The 18,248-nt window shown below is 52.5% G+C and overlaps 1 long non-coding RNA gene across 1 annotated transcript in view; it reads right to left on the minus strand.

The window, feature by feature from the left end:
* Positions 1-937: 937 nt before the first annotated feature.
* LOC134425320 (uncharacterized) overlaps positions 938-18,248 on the minus strand; it is a 35,539-nt gene continuing 18,228 nt past the window's right edge. The window contains exon 4 of the long non-coding RNA XR_010029635.1: positions 938-1,565. This is a non-coding gene — a long non-coding RNA (uncharacterized LOC134425320). The remainder of the gene's footprint in view (positions 1,566-18,248) is intronic.

The raw sequence follows: 18,248 nt of genomic DNA on the forward strand, positions 1-18,248 counted from the left end.
CCTGGAGCGGCAGGCAGACCCAAAGAAGCTGCGTCCTCTGCGAGGTTCTCAAGCCCAGATCGCCCCCAGGATGCCCACTGCACCAGCAGGGCCCTGCACTGTGCCATCATCACTTGCAGCCCCCCTACAGCACCAGTTCCCCCTGTAATATCCATTAACAGCACCAGTTCCCCCTGAAACACCTCCACAGCACCACTCTGCCCCCAGTAGCAGTTCTTCTCCAACTCACGCTAATCCCCCACAGCAATACCACCCTCCCCAAGCACCATCAGCCCCCCAGCAACGCGAATTCCTCCCAGTTCCACCGCTGTCCCCACCCAGCACCCCTCGCTGCACTTGGCCATCGCTGCCTCTCTGTGAGGTGGTTTTTGGGTGCTCAGGGCTGCACAGGGCAGGAGCACGCAGCCCCCCCCGGCCCCCCTGCTCCGCAGCCCCCGCGCAGCCCCCATTAGCATCCCCGCGCCCGGCCCCCTGCCCAGCCTTGAACTTGGCCATGCCGGGCTGCGCTCCTTCTGCCTGCCTGGGCTCGCACAATGCCGGCCTTGACCCATTGTTTGCTTTTTTCGGATTTCAGCTGGGAAAGCGGCCACCTCGCGCAGCCTGCCCCGAGCACGCCGGGAGCGGGGCACAATGGGGAACCCTGCTCTGCAGGCAGAAGGGCTCCAAATCATTTGAGAGACATATTCATTATATTCTTTCACGGGGGTCTGTTTGCATTGGGTTTAGCGGTTACTTCCCAGACGGGGTTCAGACCAAATAAAGATCATTGAGCGGCGAGGGATTCGCTCGGGCTTTCAGGGAAATGTGCCTGATGCGGGGCACGGCGCAGCCCGGCTGCCTGGCCCTCGGCTGCTCCCCCTTCCCTCTTGATTTGCCTGGGTTTATTTTGTGCCCGTTGCCTCCTCCGTCTAGAGACTGCACCAAATCACACGCTGGCTTTTGCAAAAGAGAGAGTTTATTTTCAACAGTGCATGGGGTTGGGAGGATTTGAATGGGAGAGAATTACAGGCAGTACATTTCTCTTACAGGAACAGAGAGGGTGCAGTACAACAGCAGCAGGGCTGCACGGCCTGGAAAAGCTCATGGTCCTCTGGGCCCCAAGCACAGTGCCTTTGGGAAGGCTGCACTCCCACAGCTCCACAGCCCCAGGGATCAAGAGCAGCAAGGGCTGAGCTCTGCTCCATGAGCAAAGCCAAACTTCACACACCTGGTATTTCACCAGGTGAGACAGTGACTGGCTCAGGTCTCTCTGCCTGAGCACTTTGGTCCTGCTCTGGGGTATTGAGGGCACTGAAGGCAACGTACAGGAGTGATGTGGGATGATCCCTCGGCTCCCTGTGCTGCCCTGGCTCCCTCCCCATGGCTGCACCGCTGTGTTTCGAAGTGATGCAGAAATCCACTGTGTTCACGAGACAAAGCTGTCTCCTCTCTGGGGCCAATGGAGAAGCAGGTTGGGACACTTCTGGAGAAACTCGGAGAAGTCAGATGGCAAGTCCAGACAGGTGGCAGCCAACTAGAAGAAGGAACTCACAGGCTTCAAAAGTTCCTTGTCCACTCACTGGGATCTAGGAAGGAAAGAAAGAAAACGGAGTGGTTATGATCTCTGTCAGAGAAATGGTCCAGTAGTGCTCGGCTGAGAGCAAACCATCTTGTCCCTGGTGGAGCAGAACTCCAATCCTCTTTCCCTCCCCACCACACGTTTCTCATGGCTCTGGACCACCTCACCCTCTTCCTTACTGGGAAAACTGTAGTCCCCAAGATGCCAAGCTTCCCCTGCACCCTCCTCAATCCCCTACCTCTGCCTGCCCCGCACACCGCCAGCCAGGGGAGGGCTCACGGCATGTCCTTCCTCCCTAGGCTTTGGGGCATGGGATTACTCTGCATGTCAGAGCCACTAAAGGCACAGCCCTCTGATGTTTTAATCTTCGTGTTAACTTTCCCTGCCCTCGGCGCCCTTGCCTGACTGGAGAAAGTGATACCAAGCCACCGAGCTGGAGCCGGAGCTGTGACGCTCAGCCCAAGTCCCCTTCTCGGCTTTCCCCACGCCTCCCACGTCTCACACCTTGCAGCACATTCTCCTCCCTTTTTCCTGATTTTTTTCATCTATTTCATTTACACTTTATCCATGTTGAGTGTGTATTCCCTAGCCCCCAAACCAGTCCCACCCTTTTCCTATCTTCCCTTTGCTTTGCCCACAAACTGTTACACTGGAAGGAGCAAAGACTAATATAACAAATCCTTGAGTACACTTGCAAAAGGAACCATCAGCTGGCTAATTTATTCTTTTTATTGCACCAAATTGTAATTTTATAAAATATTGCAAATTTTATAAAATATTTGCAGGCCCATTTTAAGAGATAAATCTTGTGTGTGGCTCTCTAATGAGCCGCCCTGGGAGCAGCCGGCATGTGATCTGCTGTAGGTCGCACCGCGACGTTCCCAGGCTGTGACTGGATGAACCACCGTAACTCTTTGAACTGTGCAAATACTCTACACTCTGGGGTCCAGGCTGCAATTTTCATGGGTATTTTTTCTCTCTCTTAAAAATAGATCTTCTGTAACCCCTTTATTGCAATATTCATAAAGCACTTGATGGAAATCCAAGGAAAATCCCTTCCCTTCTGCAACTTTGAAGCAAGCCTAAAACTTAAGAGAGGCAGAGGCCAAACCCACCCCATGTGGTTGGGTTTGGTGCTGAGAGGACAGACCCCATGCTGCATGTGTTTAGGGAGACCCAGGCTGCAAACAGCCAAGGCTCAGCACTTCTTTATCCTATGTGAGATTAGGAGTCATCCTAAATGTTGCCCCAAGCCTGGAAAGGATGTTGAGGTCAGGACAGATGAGATCTGAATGATGGTGGGTGCTTTCAGAAGCCCAGGAGAGGAGGAGGCAGATGAATCCTTGTTCTCACCAGGGAAAAGCCTTTACCTGGCAGGTAAAGTCCCCTGTCCTGGCAGGGACAGGCTGAGCTTGCTTTGGCCTACAAGAAACTCTTCTGTAGTGTGGATAGAGGGGATGCTCGTTGGTACCAGACATCAACCCAGCCTGGAAATCACCCACTGCCTGCCTGGTGGGCTTGAAACTTCTGGCACTCAGTAACTGAGGGCAGGAGGGGCTGGACCAACCCAACTGACTCGACATAAGTTTCAGGAAAACTCAAATGTCCTACATGCACTCTCTCTCTGTGCAAAGTTCAGCCTTGCACTGAGGGTGCCTGCAAAAATAGGGCTCCACCAGGACCCAGTTCCAGCCCCAACACTGCCTCCCCTCCCCAGTGCCCTGCACAGGGAAAACAGTGCTCCGTGTGTGGATTTACTGTCCCTTTTTTTTTTTTTTTTTAAGCTGAATAAACAAGTGAAATTATAGCTCAGCCTCTGCCCCAACACTTGCTCCAGTGCCTCCTTGTGCCCTTACAAAGCCAGCACTGAGGTTTATATGCTGATAAACTGCCCTGCCACAGCAATTCTGGGCGGTGGGAAGAGAAAAAAAAAAAAAAACTCAAATAATGGTAAATGGATGCAGAACGCTCTGCCTAATCAGATTCCTGTCCCCTATTGAGGCCAGGAAGGAGGGACCCCGCTCCTCCCCTGCCCTCAGCCCAGCCTCCGCTTCACCGGCTCACACGGAGAAACTTTCTGGACAATTTAATCTCGACAGGGTGTTACTTAGAAAAACCTTTTTCACTGTCAATTTTTTTCCCCCCTCCCTTCCACCCCCCCCCTTTTTTTTTTTCTTCCCTCCCAGCCTTGATTGAATTTTGCAAGCCCCTGATATCTTTCTTTTTTGTAGGGATGCACGCTGCTTATGCAAATACCAGCCTTTCATACCAGCCTCCCTGGCTCAAGCCCTCCAACTTGAATGTGACCAAAAGCTGTGCTCTCCCCTGCTAACTCCTTAGCACAATTACACCTCCATTCTGCTCCAGGGGCCCGGGGAGGGGGAAAAAAAAATCATTTTAAACTAATAACACGTGCTGTTTGCTTTGGATAATTACAAGGGAGCTTCGGCTTCTAAGAGCTATGAAATATTCCGTTCAGCGGGGCGGGAGGGAGGCTCCGTGTTCCGCCTACGCCGCGAGTTTTATCTCCTGACGGAGATGCTCGCGCGGCCTCTCGAGGCTCCCTCCATCTCGTGCTCATCCTCTGCACCTGGGCAAAGCATTTACATTTCCTACGGAGCAACCTGGCGCTGCTTTGGGCTACAGGAGAGAGGAGAAGGCGCCTGACATTTTCCTTATCTCAAGTTACAATTTCCTGCAAGCATCAAGATAATAAAACATCGGAGATGGGCAAGATGAGCGAAATGAATGCGGCGGCTGAGGCTCCCGCAGCAGCGCGGGAAGGGCCGGGCAGAAAGGACACCCGGGGGATGCGGCTGCTCCACTGGCTCTCGTTTGCATCGCGGCCCTGACGTTATTGTCCTCCTGCCTTGTCTGCTGGGGAAGTTTATGTGGAGGGCTTTTTGCTGGGGCGAGGAGGAGGAGGGGAGTTTTCCCCAAAAGCACCCAGGAATCTGTCAAAAGAGGGACAGAAAAGAGAAGAAGAAGAAGAAGAAGGGAGACAGAGAGTGGGAACGTCAAGGACCCCTGACTAATGAATAGCAAGTTTGCCCTTGAACCTCCCTGGGCTTTGCCATTCCCAGGCTCCAAACAAGGGCTGATGCATGCTTGGGCCCAGCTGCAGGGGGACCGGGCTATGGTTCATCTCAGACACTTTGACAGCCCGGGCCTTTTCCCCACATAGCTCAGACTCGCCTAACTACTCCCCTGGCAACAGCTCAGTGCAGGAACCTGCGCTGAGGCCCTGCCTGCTGCATACAGAAGTACGAGGAGGAGGAGGGGAGCCTCTGGGAGAAATTAGCTAGAGACTGGCTTAACCCATCAAATGCTGGGCAGGCGCTGCCAGCCCCAGCACCCTTTGCTCGGCCCCAGCACCCTCCAGGCACCCCTGGGTGCTCACTGGCCAGTATCTGCAGCGGAGCTGGAGAGGGGCAGGGATGGGTTAGACGTGCAGAATCGCCGTGCACCACAAATCCCACGACCTGCTGCTTCACCACGACCCAGTGCCTCGGACCTCGTGAGTGGGAAGGTCCTCATGGTGCCAGGGATGTGGGAGGGAGCCAAAGTAGCCAGCTGGAAAAGGCCACCGGACACTGAGAGGAAAGGGCACGGCCTCTCCCCGGTGTGGTGGGACAGGGCATCCCTCCCTGCCAGCCAAAATGAGGGCAGGGGCTGGATGAGAGGCACAAACTTGCCCTGGATGCTCTTTCTGCATTGCAGATCAAAGGCTGAGGACGAGCTGGCCTTAGGGGTCTGCACTGAATGGCTGGAGAGAACAGGCACAAGCACTCGGCGGCTCTAAAATGCGACCCAGAAACGTTCCCACATCCCAGCCCCATATAAATCAAGGGGGGAAAAAAGGGGGAGCTCCATCCCAGCCTCTGTTTTTACAGAGCATCTTTCATGTGCAGCCCCTGAGAGAGGGCTTTGCCGAGCTTGTTAAGGATGGCTCCTGCACCAGGCAGAGAGGGGGACGCACCATATGGAGAGGAGAAAAAGAAAAGGGGACACTGAAAATGGAAAATTATGCAAAGCAGGAGGAGAGGCACTGGGGGAAAGGGGGGAGGGAGGCAGCAAGGAGGTGGGGGATGGGGAGACAGGAGGCTGGAAGTGAGCCCTGACTTGGGGAACACCATTAGCTGGCACTGGGCTGCACGAGGAACAGAAGTTTCCTGTGACCAGGTGCAGGACAGCCCTTTGTACCCTTGGGTGCTGTAACTGGAGGGCATTTCTGCAGCCTGGCCTTGCCTGAGAGCGTCTGGGCTGTGCCAGGATGATGCCCAGCTGGACTGGGGTGAGTGCACTCTGTTTCTGGAGCTGTGCTGCACTGGGAGACACAGCAAAATGGGGTCCGTGGTGACCTACTTCAGAGGTGTCCTGAGGACCTCTGTTACTATAGCAATGAGGGTGCAAGCAAACATCATGGCCTTTTGGACAAGAGTTCTGCTTGTCATCAATCACAAAAACCAGATTCATGTAAGGAGGTGCCAGGGCATTGTAAGAAAAGGCTCGGATCAACAGCAATGATAGCAAGGGTCCAAACTGCCCTTGGGTCTCAGCTGCCTGTGCAGTGAAGGTGGATGCTTGGGTGGGTGAAAGGAGAATCCAAATTCAACAGCCAGAGCTCTTCCCTTCCCCTTGGACCCTGCAGAGCCCTGGTGCTGCAGGGTGAGCTGCAGGCCCAGTGCAGCTCAGGGATGCTGTGCAGGCATTCCTGTCCAGGCTTGTGTTACTGCCCAGCTTGTGCTCAAACTCTGGCATTGGCCTAACCTGGTGTTTGGAGAAATGTCTCAGCTCTTCCCATCCCAGGTGTAGGGCTCCTTTTCCCTATCCTGGAAACACTGGCCTCCTTTGGGGAAACACCCACCTTGTCACTGTGACAGCCCAAAGCCACTCTGTGCCCCAAACTTGTGGCACTCTGCTCCCTGTCATGGGCCATGACCACCTTGCACATCCTCACTGGGTGCAAGCCTCTTCTCCAGCCCATCTTCCACCCAGCAAGGAAAGCCACCCACGCCTGAGCTTGGTGCTGGTTGCTCTGTGACTCCTGCTTTGTCCCCTCCGTGCCATTCCCATCTCCCCATTCAGTGGCTTTTGTTCAGAGCAGCCAGTGTTTTTCCTTCACTCTCCTCAGCATTGCTCAACACCCAGGAACACAAACTGCTCCTGGCTCCCGCCTCTCATCGCTCTTGGCCCCGTCACAGCCTTTGATCTCACACTCCTATCCACCACTCTGCTCCCTTTTCTAGCTCCTTCTGTTTGTTCCATCAGGAAACCTTCCCTTGCTGCATCCCAAATGGCTCTCTCCATTAAACCCATCTACTGTGCTTCCCTCCATTTACCACTGGTTAATTTACCATCAGCCCTACACCCCGTAACCCTCATTTCAGGCAGGTGTGGGGCAGATTCCTGTGAGGCTGGTGCAGAGACAGCCTGTGCCTGCAGAGATGGGCACACTTGCCCTGGCATACACGTGTTCCTGCCTGCACATGCCAACACCTACATGTTCCTGCCCACGTTCCCGCTGCCACATCCCAGGCTCTGGGATTTCAAGGGGAGCTCTTGTTCTCCAATGGGGCACGGGAATTATCTGCACAGCACGGCTGCAGGTTGGGATTTGGGCTGTTTGGTCTTGCAGACACTAGACTAAAAAGATGCTGTACCCATTTGGTTTCCTCAAGAACCATGCCCTGGAGTAAGGCTACAAGTGTTGGCCAGATCCTCAGTAAAGCCCTGGAATAAGTTGTAGGCACTGAAGAGGATTCATCTAAGCAGCGTTCAAAGAAAAATAGCAAAAAATAAAGTTCACGGGGGCACACGAAAAACAGAGCTTCCACCCACAGAGCAGCTGTGTGGGGCTCTGGAGACAGGCAGGCAACGTGGGAGATGTTTCAGAGCTTGCTCTCAAAATGATACATTTGCAACCGCTTCCCTTCTTCAACCACTGGAGGTACACTGAGCTACCTGCCCTGCAGAGAGACATTTCAATCTCCAGGCACAGGACTTTGTCCTGGGCTGCTTTAAGGCTGGCTGGCCCTTGTGGCAGCATGACGCAAAAATGAGATGTGCCTTCGTGGGAGAGGAAGAAGAGGGATGTACTTCATCCCCTGGTATTCTGACACAGGCAAGGAACTGCCCCTCCATGAACAAACCCAGGCAGAGGGGCTGTTTGGTGCTCTCCCTGCAAATTCCCACCCCCTGGGAATGGGTGGTGTGGGGAGAGCAGATGGGATTCAGGGTGTCCTTTGGATCAGGCTGGCCTCAGCTGCTGTGCTGGAAGCTGAAGCGTTTCCAGGGAGGATATGGCAAGAACAGTGAGTCCTGCCCAAGTGACGGTCCAAAGCGCTGGCACTCCGTCCCGATTCAACCTCGCCCCAGATTCCCGCCCTTGGCTCACATCCAGGCTCCTTTCTCCTTGACCCATCTCCATCAGAAGCAGCGCTGTTACGAGGCTCTGCTCTGAGCTTCTAGTCTACAAATAGCAGCAAGGCAGCACCTGCTCCGGAGCTGAACATTTCCACTAAACTCTATTTTGATGCCTGTCCCGGCCAAAGAAATCTTTTGGGACCGTGTCACTTGTAGGAGATGTTACATATTTCAACCTCCAGCAATACAAGACACTGATACAATACTGAACTACACAATTGCTGTACGACCCTGCACTTCTACCTTGGCTGCAGAGATGGCCCACAAGGGCTCATCTCCCGCAAATATTTCTCTGGACAGGGAGCTGGCTGCCTCGAGTGCTGGGGCCGGTGTGTTTATCGGGCAGCAAAGCTGGCCCTGCCATCTCTCCCAGGGAAGCTGTGCCATGGGAGCTGCTAAAACAGCATTTCATTTCCAAACAGGGCCCCAGAGACCTCTTGTGTGAAGGATTCAACAGAGCGAGGCGGGGTAGAGCAGAACAAGGAGACACAACCCCAGGCTAAAAACAAGGCAGACCCCAGGTTTGATGGACCTTATTGCTCTGCACCAGGGCTCAGGCTGGCCTGTCCCCTTGACTCAGTGCCAATCTCTCCTGGGCCACCACTGATGGGGAAAAAGCGAATTGGGAATTATTTTTCACCTCCTTCTTCCCCCATTTTCCCTCCCCTAACTCCTTTTCCGCATCATAAGCAAAGTCCTAATAAAGCTCCCATCCCCACTGCCAGCCCTGCACCATGCTCCCAGCAGAAAAGAGATGCAAAGCCACGCTTGGAATCTGATTCCCCGGCTTTAAACGCTGCTCTGCCAGCAAAGTGCGACTTGAAAGCTCCCCTGTCACAGTTACAAAGCTCCGAACAGCCCTTCCTCGGATAATCACGCTTATCTCCAGATTAAGAAAGAGAGACCTGCAGCTGAGGCTGGTCACATGGGCTGGGATGTGGGCAAATCTCTTTTAAACAATCCCCATATAGCTGTGACCTCCACCGCAGCCCAAATACACCGTCCCTCGGTCCCACTCGAAAAGCAGCTCTGGAGACATGACAGAGCATGTGAGAGGAGACGGGGCCGGGGATGGGGGGGCGGAGGGAAACCACGGGGGAGGAGTGAGAAAGCAACGGAGGAGAGGAGGGTGAGAAAGACGGAAGAAGAAATAAGTAGAGGGAGGATGTGGGAGAGGAATAGGATGTGGTGGAGAGGGAGGAAAAGTGCATGAATGGAGGGGGAGGATGATGAAGGACAGGGAGGTCTCCGCTGCTCTTCCTGTTGGGGATTAGTTGTCCCTGCACTGTCCTCAGTTTAACTCTTGCCACTCTGTCCCCGACTGGCAGCCTAGCCTGATTACGTGACTCCAGCTGTGCCAAGCAGCCTTGGCAGGGAGAGCACGTTACCTACTTTGCTGCCACGGATTCATTAAGAGGGTTTGCTTGTGTGGGAATAGTCATCCCAATGGGGAAAGGGAAAAAAACCCTTTCTGCAGATCAACCTGGCGAGGAGCTCTGACAAAGCGCTTTCCACAGCCCTGCCCAGAGTCTGGGAGCTGAATTAAGGAGAGATAGGGATGTGCAAACAGGAGAGGAGGGCACAGGGGTGGCAGGTCAGCTGGAAGGGGTCCTTAGCATGGCCACTGCTCAGAGATGAGGCACCAGACAGGGAGGGAACTGCAAGCCCTTTGCAGGATGCTGGTGCCTGGTTCTTCTTTGTGATTAAAGGCCACCTTGCATCTGGGTCAGGCATGGATGACACATTCACCCTCTGCGTAAATGAAAGGTCTGAGCAACCGCAGAGAGACTTTTTCCAGCAGCAGGTTCCCCTCTTACATCCATGTGGGATTAGCACAATTTCCTTGCAATGGAGGAGCCCAAACAGCTCTGAAACGGGCACAGAGTGCTGGGGCTGCCCCTCTCTGAGGATGCCCACCTTCTGCTGGCACTGATGGGGGTTTCCAGCCGTGGCCACCGGCTGCAGCCCGCGGAGGGATTGCGGTGCTGCCTCTCCAGCTGCTCATTATTCACCCTGCGCAATTAGGCACCGCTGATAAGTCACACGAAATTGCCTTTGTTCTCCAACTGGAAGACCTGCATTTCATGGGAATCCCTTTTTTCCTACACATTACTGATGAGCTGCCCACTGTACCCACTTCTGGAGCGGCAGTGAGGATTTTGGGGCACTCTTTGGGCTGGCCCTCATAGATATCCTGTGCAGGTTGATGGGGAGGTGTAGCCTGGCCCTGCCTGTGTTCCTGGACTTCTCTGAGCACAAAGGAGAGCTGCTCCTCCTGCAGCCCACCAGGGACTTGTCAGCTCTCCTCCAGGCAGGTGGCTTTGTTGCTTCCTGGCTACTCTACCATCTTTCCATGTCACTTCCCAGCTTCCCTCCCAGTAACAGACGAAAACCCAGCGCAACTACAAAGTCAATGGGGGAAGAGGCATCAGCCCCACCCAACCCAAACCCTGCTGATGCCAACAGCCACCTTACCTTGTTCATGACCTTCCCCTTCCTCCCCAGCCAGCCCATCAGCAGCAAACCCCATGCTCTGCTGTTTGGACCAAGCATCTCTCACCCAGGCTCCCTGCAGGGCCAGCCCTGCTCCATTGTGCATCAGCTCCTGCTCTTCATTCCTTCACTGTACCAGAACCCAAGTATGGAAGAAAAGGCAAAGCAAACTGGAGCCAGCGTGAAGCTGGGTGCTACCAAGCTTCACAGGAGGCAAGCTGTGCTCCAGTAAACTTCCCAAAATGACCCCTGCTTCAGAGCAGCCTTGTGCCATGTAAATTGATGCTCTTTCAGCACCTGGCAGCTGCTCAGATGGGACCACAGGGAGAAAAGACATCTTGGCCCATTCAAGAGTTTCTTCCCGTTCTGCTCAAGAAATGTATGTGGGCTCTTAAATCTTGTTGATTTAAGGGAAAGGATACAAAATTAATTTAGACAGGAAATTAATTAGATGTGAACTGATGTTTACATCCCCACACATACAATGAATTCTTGTGTGAACCTACAGAATGCAGATGGACGGATGGATGGATGATAACAGCAGTCTAGGAATGACATTATGTGCTGGTCCATACGCTGGGGATGTAGAAAGACTTTTCTCTGCATTGCTAATTAATAACTATATCCTGAGCAAATGTTGATAAATCCTTTATAGAGCATGTTATCTCTGTCTCTCCAACTCCTGTTCTGCATTTCTATTTGCCTGTTTCCACTGCTCCACCCCTGGCACCCACACGCTTCACTTCCCTCCCATATTTTGTAACTGGTAGCAGATTTGACTCCCTTTCTGGAGAAAGAGGCGGAGGTTTTGTTACTGGGGCTTTGTGTGAGTGATTGCATGTGTATGTGTGTATACAAAGATGGATACAAATCCATTGGAAATAAACACCTTTTAAGGGACTTGAGAGAAAGACACACAGGGCAAAGGAGAAGAAAGAGCCTACAGACCCTCAGCCAGACAATCAGCCAAGATGAAGAGAAAGACCCAGTGAACCAAAAAAAGCCTCAGTTCTCTTTTAAACTCTCCAAGATTTGCAAGGAAAGCAGCAGATCCCATGGCTGGGAAGCCGAGCTGTGGCGGTGTAACCCTCACCCCTTCTCCCAGCCCCGCACAGCTCAATTACCCCGGGCTGCCAGGCTGCTCTGAGCACACCCCCACCACCCCGCATCTCCCCCGCCGCCGAGACAGCTTTCACCAATGGAAGGAGTACAAATATATTCATTGGCACCTTATCAGACATGCATGCAAAACTAATTAACATGGGGAGACATGCAAGCTGCCACCCAGCCACAAATACACACCCACGAGCATGCACACACACACGCACGCATGCACAAGGCAACCCTTGTCTAGGGGGGACATTCAAAAGGCTTTGTCACTAATTTAGGCATCTGTCTCAGTCTGGTCTGGTCCTCCTGGCTAGGCTGGAGTTGTGGTTTTTTTCCCACTCTGTTTGACAATGCTGGGAACATGCCCGGAGACCCCTCATTCAAATCACCCCTTGACAATGGTCTCATTGTGTGAGCATATAGAAAAGGGAAAGGATGGGGGAGAAGATGTGGAAGGGGGGGTAAGGAATTAAAATGTGAACCCAAGGAAGTGTTTACTAACACAAGCCTCGCAGCTGCCCCGTCTCTCCTCCACCCCCTTCTTCCGCCCCCGGCCGTTCCAATGGCCCAGCCTGTCCCCAGTTCCAGGCGGGCAGCAGGATGTCGGGACAGCGGAGAGGCTGCACGGAGGTGCACGGAGAGCAGGCAGGCTGAAGGGATGAAGCCTCAGGGCGTTCAAGTCTTTGGCAGCAGGGGGGCAGGTACAGGTTAGAGAAGAGAAGATAGAGCCAGAGATGCCTCAGAGAGGATTAGGGACTTAAAATGTCCTGGGAAGGACATCTTCATGGAGGAGCAAGAGATTTATTGGTATAACCACTCCAAGGCTTTTTCCAGCAGGAACAAAAAGTGCTTAAACCTGGCCTCGTGGATTTAGAGCAAGTGAGCAGCCTCGCTGCACGGTCTGGACTGCTCTCTTTGGTGCTGCAGCCAGCCAGACACGCTACAGCACGAGAAGAAAGGGGGAGCAGCAGGGTGTTAGAGCTGGGGGCTCAGAGGATGGACCAGACTCCCTTCAGGACCCTTACTGCTGGTTATTAAATACCAGGAGAAAAAAAAATTAGGGAAAAACGCCCCAATGCCCTGCCCACCCCCAGGCACGCCCGGGGAGGGAAATAGCGAAGGTGCAGATGGGGGTGCTCCCCCAGCCCCACCGCGCTTGGCTGGCCTTGGCAGGCTCCGTTCAGCTGGAAATGCCCAAGAGCCAGCAGAGCACAGGCAACGGGAGCTGGGGAGGGGGAGAAGACGATGACAACGTTTTCCATATATGCAAATGCATCCACACAAGATACCCAGAGGGAGACAAAACAAAGAGACCTCAAAGAGGCTGGCTCTGAGACCCGCACAAAGCCAGATACCTCCGCACACCTACGGTGTTTGCACGTGAGGACCCGTGCAATGCAGGATGCAGGGCTGCCCAGAGGTTCCCCCCAAATCTGAGCAGATATCAGCCTAAAGAAAGCCTGGTGGAGGAGCCCAGTGAAAGCTGCAAAGACAAATGCCACAATCCCACATCCTCCCACACAAACAGGTGCACCTTAGGAGTACAAAACTATTCCCGTCCTTTAGCTTAGTCAGAGAAGAGAAAAGCTGTGATGCAAACCCACATGAGCCCTGCCTTGGTGGGCAGAGGTAGCTCAGCTCCCCCAACATTGCTCCTGCAGTCAGATCCACCCCCTAGACCTTTGTGTGATTTCCATAAGAGGAAAGCTAGGAAATTCCTGGACATTACTAAACAAGGCCGGGCAAAATGTCACATAGAAACCCAAGAACGTACATGAGGCAAAACCAAAAGTCACCTGTGCAAACATTTCTGCTTAAAAAAGGGAAAGTACTGCAAGGTAAGCAAATCTGTGCTTTTTATCCAAACAAGTGGTTGTGAGCAGTTTTATTGCCACATTCCTGTGCCCTAATACACAGGGATAAGTACTCGACACACAGTGACATGCAGGGACTCGGGGACAGAGCTGTTGTTTTAATAGGGCAACGAAGACAGCGAATGAAATAAAACCCTACAGAGATCAGCTTGCAGAACTCAAGGCTGAGAAAATCTATTTGATGGTAAAAGGAAACAAGGACACTCATGATTCTGCTCTCATTTCCATGCTGTAAATTTGGGCAGCTTTTACTGAACGCAATTAAATCCTCACTTAGGATTTAACCTGGTGAAGCTGAGGGCAGACCTTGCTACAAAGACCCACCTCTGAGCTCTTCCCCTCAACTTGCTCTGCAGAGGCCAGCAGGAGCTGTGAGAAAACTGAGTGAAAAAGCAAGGGAATTCATAGATCCCTGCCACTGTGGCCATTTCAAAGCCCCCTTCTGCTCTGTCTTGCCTGTTCTCTCCTTCCCCAGTGATTTGCTGCTTTGCTCATGGAGCTCTGGCTGCAGGGAACAGTCAGTACCAGCATGGCAAGCACAGAGACTCAATGGTATTTGGGCATCTCCTTCCCTTCAGTTCCTCTAATGGGAACTGAAAACCTCAGCAAAGCCCCAACACATCTATTCCCTGCCTCTGGTGGGTGATCCTTCCTTTCCAAAATTGTTAGGGTCCCAGTGGGGATCTAATGCAAGACTCTTGCAAGAAACCCTGCAAGAACCTCTGTTATTAACACCTCTGACTATTCTTTACATTTCCCTTTATTTCAAGACAGGGCATTTCAAAGGCTTTTGCCCAACAGCACAGTTTAACACACTGAGTTTCCCAAGCAACAAGTAATACAACTCCTCACCTACTTGTACCACACAGGTAAAGTCACCTCAGGGCTGTGATCTCAAATCCATACGTGCTTTTCCCCATGGACGTTGAGAGCTGTAAATCTCAACATTTCATTAAACAGATCACTCAGAACAGATTGCCTCACAACATAACTTCTCGGCTGGCCACTACCCACGAGCAGATGATTTTACATGACATTTATTCATGCAAATTGCCGAGGCTGTAGTCTAGTTACCCAGCAAGAGCATAAAAAATTACAGTTTAGATGCATAAATGCTGGCACCGTGAGAGAAGACACGACGAGACTGGAAACACATCCCTGGGTTTCACATACAGTGCAACAAAACTTGGAGGGAATCCTCATCAGGTGGGGATTTATCAGGAATGACCCCCCCAAAATGATCCAGGGGAGGCAGAGAAAGGCATGTGTAAGGCTGCAAGGGCTACAGAGAAATGAACTTCTCCTGCTGCATGTGCAGAAACCTGCCATGGGGAGAGCACACGCAACATTTTACGTCACTCACAAAGCCTACTCTGTCCAATAAAGTGGGGAAGTAAAACAAAGCATGAAATCCAGGCATAAATTAGCATCCCTCTAGCCTAGCTTTATTTGTGCTGCTGCTGCTGTGGATTAGCATCTAGCTGGCTGACAGGCTGATAGGCAGACAGAAACAGGGAGAAATAATAAAAAAAAAAATCAGTGGGTGTCTTTTTTTCTTTATGGTTCCTGGGATGTCTGCCTTCAAAGTGCAGGCAGTGTTCATCCCTTTAGGACCCGAATCTTTCCATCTTCCTGTGAGAGCAGTAGGCTCTGTAGGAAAGCAAATCCCCCTGAGATATTTGTGCCTGCACCCTGTGGAGCCGGCACCCGTCATCCAACGCAAGCCCAGTGCAAACCTGTCACATCCCCAGCCAGCATCCCCCCGGCATCCACAGCTCCACTCTGCAGAGCACAGGAGCAGCTCTGGTGTGGGGCTGGGAGACCTTGGGGGTAGCACCTTGCCACGGGCACACACAGGGAGAAGATGCCCCGGGATTAGCTCTGGATCATGTTCACCATCGCTCGGGGCAGCTGCTTCCCTCACCGCTCGCAGCCACGGCTGGGTTTGGTACCTGATCCCAGATGACATGACCGGGATCTCACGCCGGCATCTCCTCTCAGTTTGTGTCAGAAATGTGTCACTGCCTGCTCCTCGGGCAAGAGGACCTGCAGAGCGCTTCCATCGGGCTGACACACAGCCTCCCTCTCCTCAGGGCTGCATGGCAAAATGAGTGGTCGTCACCAGAGACATCCCTCCTCTCGGGGCTTGGTGGCCTCGCGCCCACCCGCCCTTTCCAAGCACAGCCATGGAAACATAGCACTAAAGAGGTGCCAGTCTTGACAGCCACCACTCCAGTCCTTCCCAAACCAGCCCTGGTAAAGGAGCCTTTCTGCCCTAGCAACTTCAGGCAGCAGAGAGCAGCTGGGAAGCTCCTCAGTGTGGCACTTGTGCACAAACTGGGGGAACAACAGCAGTAAACTTGACTGTGGTAAAAGCAAAGCCCATTTCCACCCTCACTGAGCCATTCAGAGTTTGACTGGGCTCTCAGGTCGCAGGAGATTTCTAGTCCTTGCCTGTCTTTTAAGGAGCCAAACACAGAGCTCAGTTTTTAGGCTATGGAAATCAAATTTTCAGCCGCTTTTCAAAGGTGGCCTAGAAAACACAGACTAATTCTGCACAGCCATAAAGCAAGTCCCTCAGGAGTACAGCATGCAGTTCAAACACCCCCGTGTCCCTCTGCCTGCCACCATGACTCCCATGGAGTGGGTCTGATCAGGGGATGGAAGTGTGAAAATTCCCCAAGATGCAGAGAATCCCTCCCCAGCAGAGCCCTTGCAGCTCTCAGCCCCTCAGCCAAGTGCACTGGCCCTGCTGACCACTGGTGCCACGATCCCAGTAGATTGGCACTGCCTTTGGAGCATGGAACAGGCAAAGCCTTTCTTGCAGCAGGCATCTGTGGCCAGTTCTGCTTGCTCCATGCCCAAATGGGTCAACACAGGCAGGGTTTTCCCAAAGGAGGCAGAAGGGCACTCTGCAGAGCTTCGAGACAGCTGCAGCTGGAAATAGCCCAAGCAGAAGAGATGCATCCCTGTCCCTCCAGCCACACCTTCCCTGGAGTGCTTGATCCAAGTCTGGAATAAAGCACACCATCACCATCCTCATCCCACTGCACACAGCAAGACAGTCCCCTCCACATCCCTGCAGCCACAGAGGTATCTATGGAAACATCCCATGGCATCAGTAGGGAGGTTTCTTTTAGGGGCTAGGAAGGAAGAAGGGAAGAAGGATGAGAAGAGTGTAGAAACCGGAGCCTTTGTTTCCCAGCACTCAGCCATGCTGTTAATTAGGTAGCAGAGACCAGCCACTTCCTACCACATCCTCAAGCTCTTGCAGCAATAGCAGGCACTCCTTTAGTCTCTGTCCTTTGGGGATGAGAAGGAGGCAAGGAGGCAGAAGTCAGTCAGAGCCTACAGAAATGCAACAAGCTGCAGGAAGGATCTTTCCTTCGCAAGGGAACAGGAACCTGATGGGCTCCCCAGCCAGCACTTATCTATGTGAGCCATTTGTTTCCTCCCCAAGCTCTCAGCTTGCTCTGACACATCACCCATTCCCCTGATTGCAAGCAAAATGAGTCAGATGGGTCCCAGCCTTGCACCCACTCAGAATTCCTCTATTTCTACCCTGCTCCTCAGTGCCACGCCATCAGAAAGCTCAGCCTGGGGACTGTGCAGGACCACAACTGCCTTAAGAGCTTGGTACAGGTCCAGACTCACACATGCAGTTTGCCCGTTCATTCTGGGGAGCTCCAGTACACTTCTGCATGAGATAAATTAAAACTCACACTGGCAACAGCACATTCAGACAAGCAGCCACTGGGACCAGGGCAATACCTATGAAATGTATCACAAATGGGCTCAAGGAGCACATTCCCTTGAGTCACTGGTCCAAGTGGCAGCTTGGGACATGTCTGCAGCAGCCTGGGGAGATCCTGCACAGTACCATGAGGACACCACAGAGACAGCATCTCCTCCTCTGGCTCTTAAGCAGAGTCTTCCACAGTGCTGCACACAGTACATGACCTCTCAGTTAAAGCAACGACCAAATAAATTTTAAAAAGCATTTTTTTTTTCTGAGTCCTGGCAGCGTGGAAGTCAAGCACTGTTTTTCAAGCTGTTCCCAGAATGAGACAGAGCCACATGCATCCACAGGCACAGCCAATCTACATCTGTACAGCCTTGTTCCCACCACCTTCATTAGCACATCCAGAGATGTGCATCCCTCTCTTGTAGAATAGGGACCAACATCACCAATTATTACCTTCTGGAGCACAGACCTCTGTGCCCAGGGCCATACAACAGTGGCTGGGACCCCTCCTGAGAGCCCTCAGTATGTCTAGGGGCTTAAACAAGACCCAAGCCAGCCGCTATCCAACCCAGTGTGATCCATGACACTTTGAGTTGTCAGTCTCTCTTTTCCTCCCTGTTCGGGTGTTACACAGCTTTCCTGCACTGTCAGCCTCGAGCTTTGAGTCTTGATCCCCAAAATTGCTCAGATTCATTCCAAAAACCAACTAATTGGAGGAGTTTTCTTCAGACTGATAATGCCTAAGCCCTACAAGGTCTTTGACTTGTTTCCAGAGTTTTCCCTGCAATTAAGATGTCCCTAAATACATTTCTTGTTAGCATAATTCTATTAATTTTAAGTGAGAACTGAGACTTTTAAACAGTCCTTGATTACAGTTGCTGGAGGTTTGCAACAGACACCCCAAATCCCAAGGTTTGCTCTAAAACCCTTGTGAATTATTCTAGTCCAGCCTTGCCAGCTGCTCTTCTACCCGAAAGGCACCTTCCCTTGAGAGCAGGATAGTAGAAGAAGGGAAGAAAGCTGGAAAACAGCCATTTCTGGG

This window comes from Melospiza melodia, chromosome 15 (genome assembly GCF_035770615.1).
Source record: "Melospiza melodia melodia isolate bMelMel2 chromosome 15, bMelMel2.pri, whole genome shotgun sequence".
Lineage (NCBI taxonomy): Eukaryota > Metazoa > Chordata > Aves > Passeriformes > Passerellidae > Melospiza > Melospiza melodia.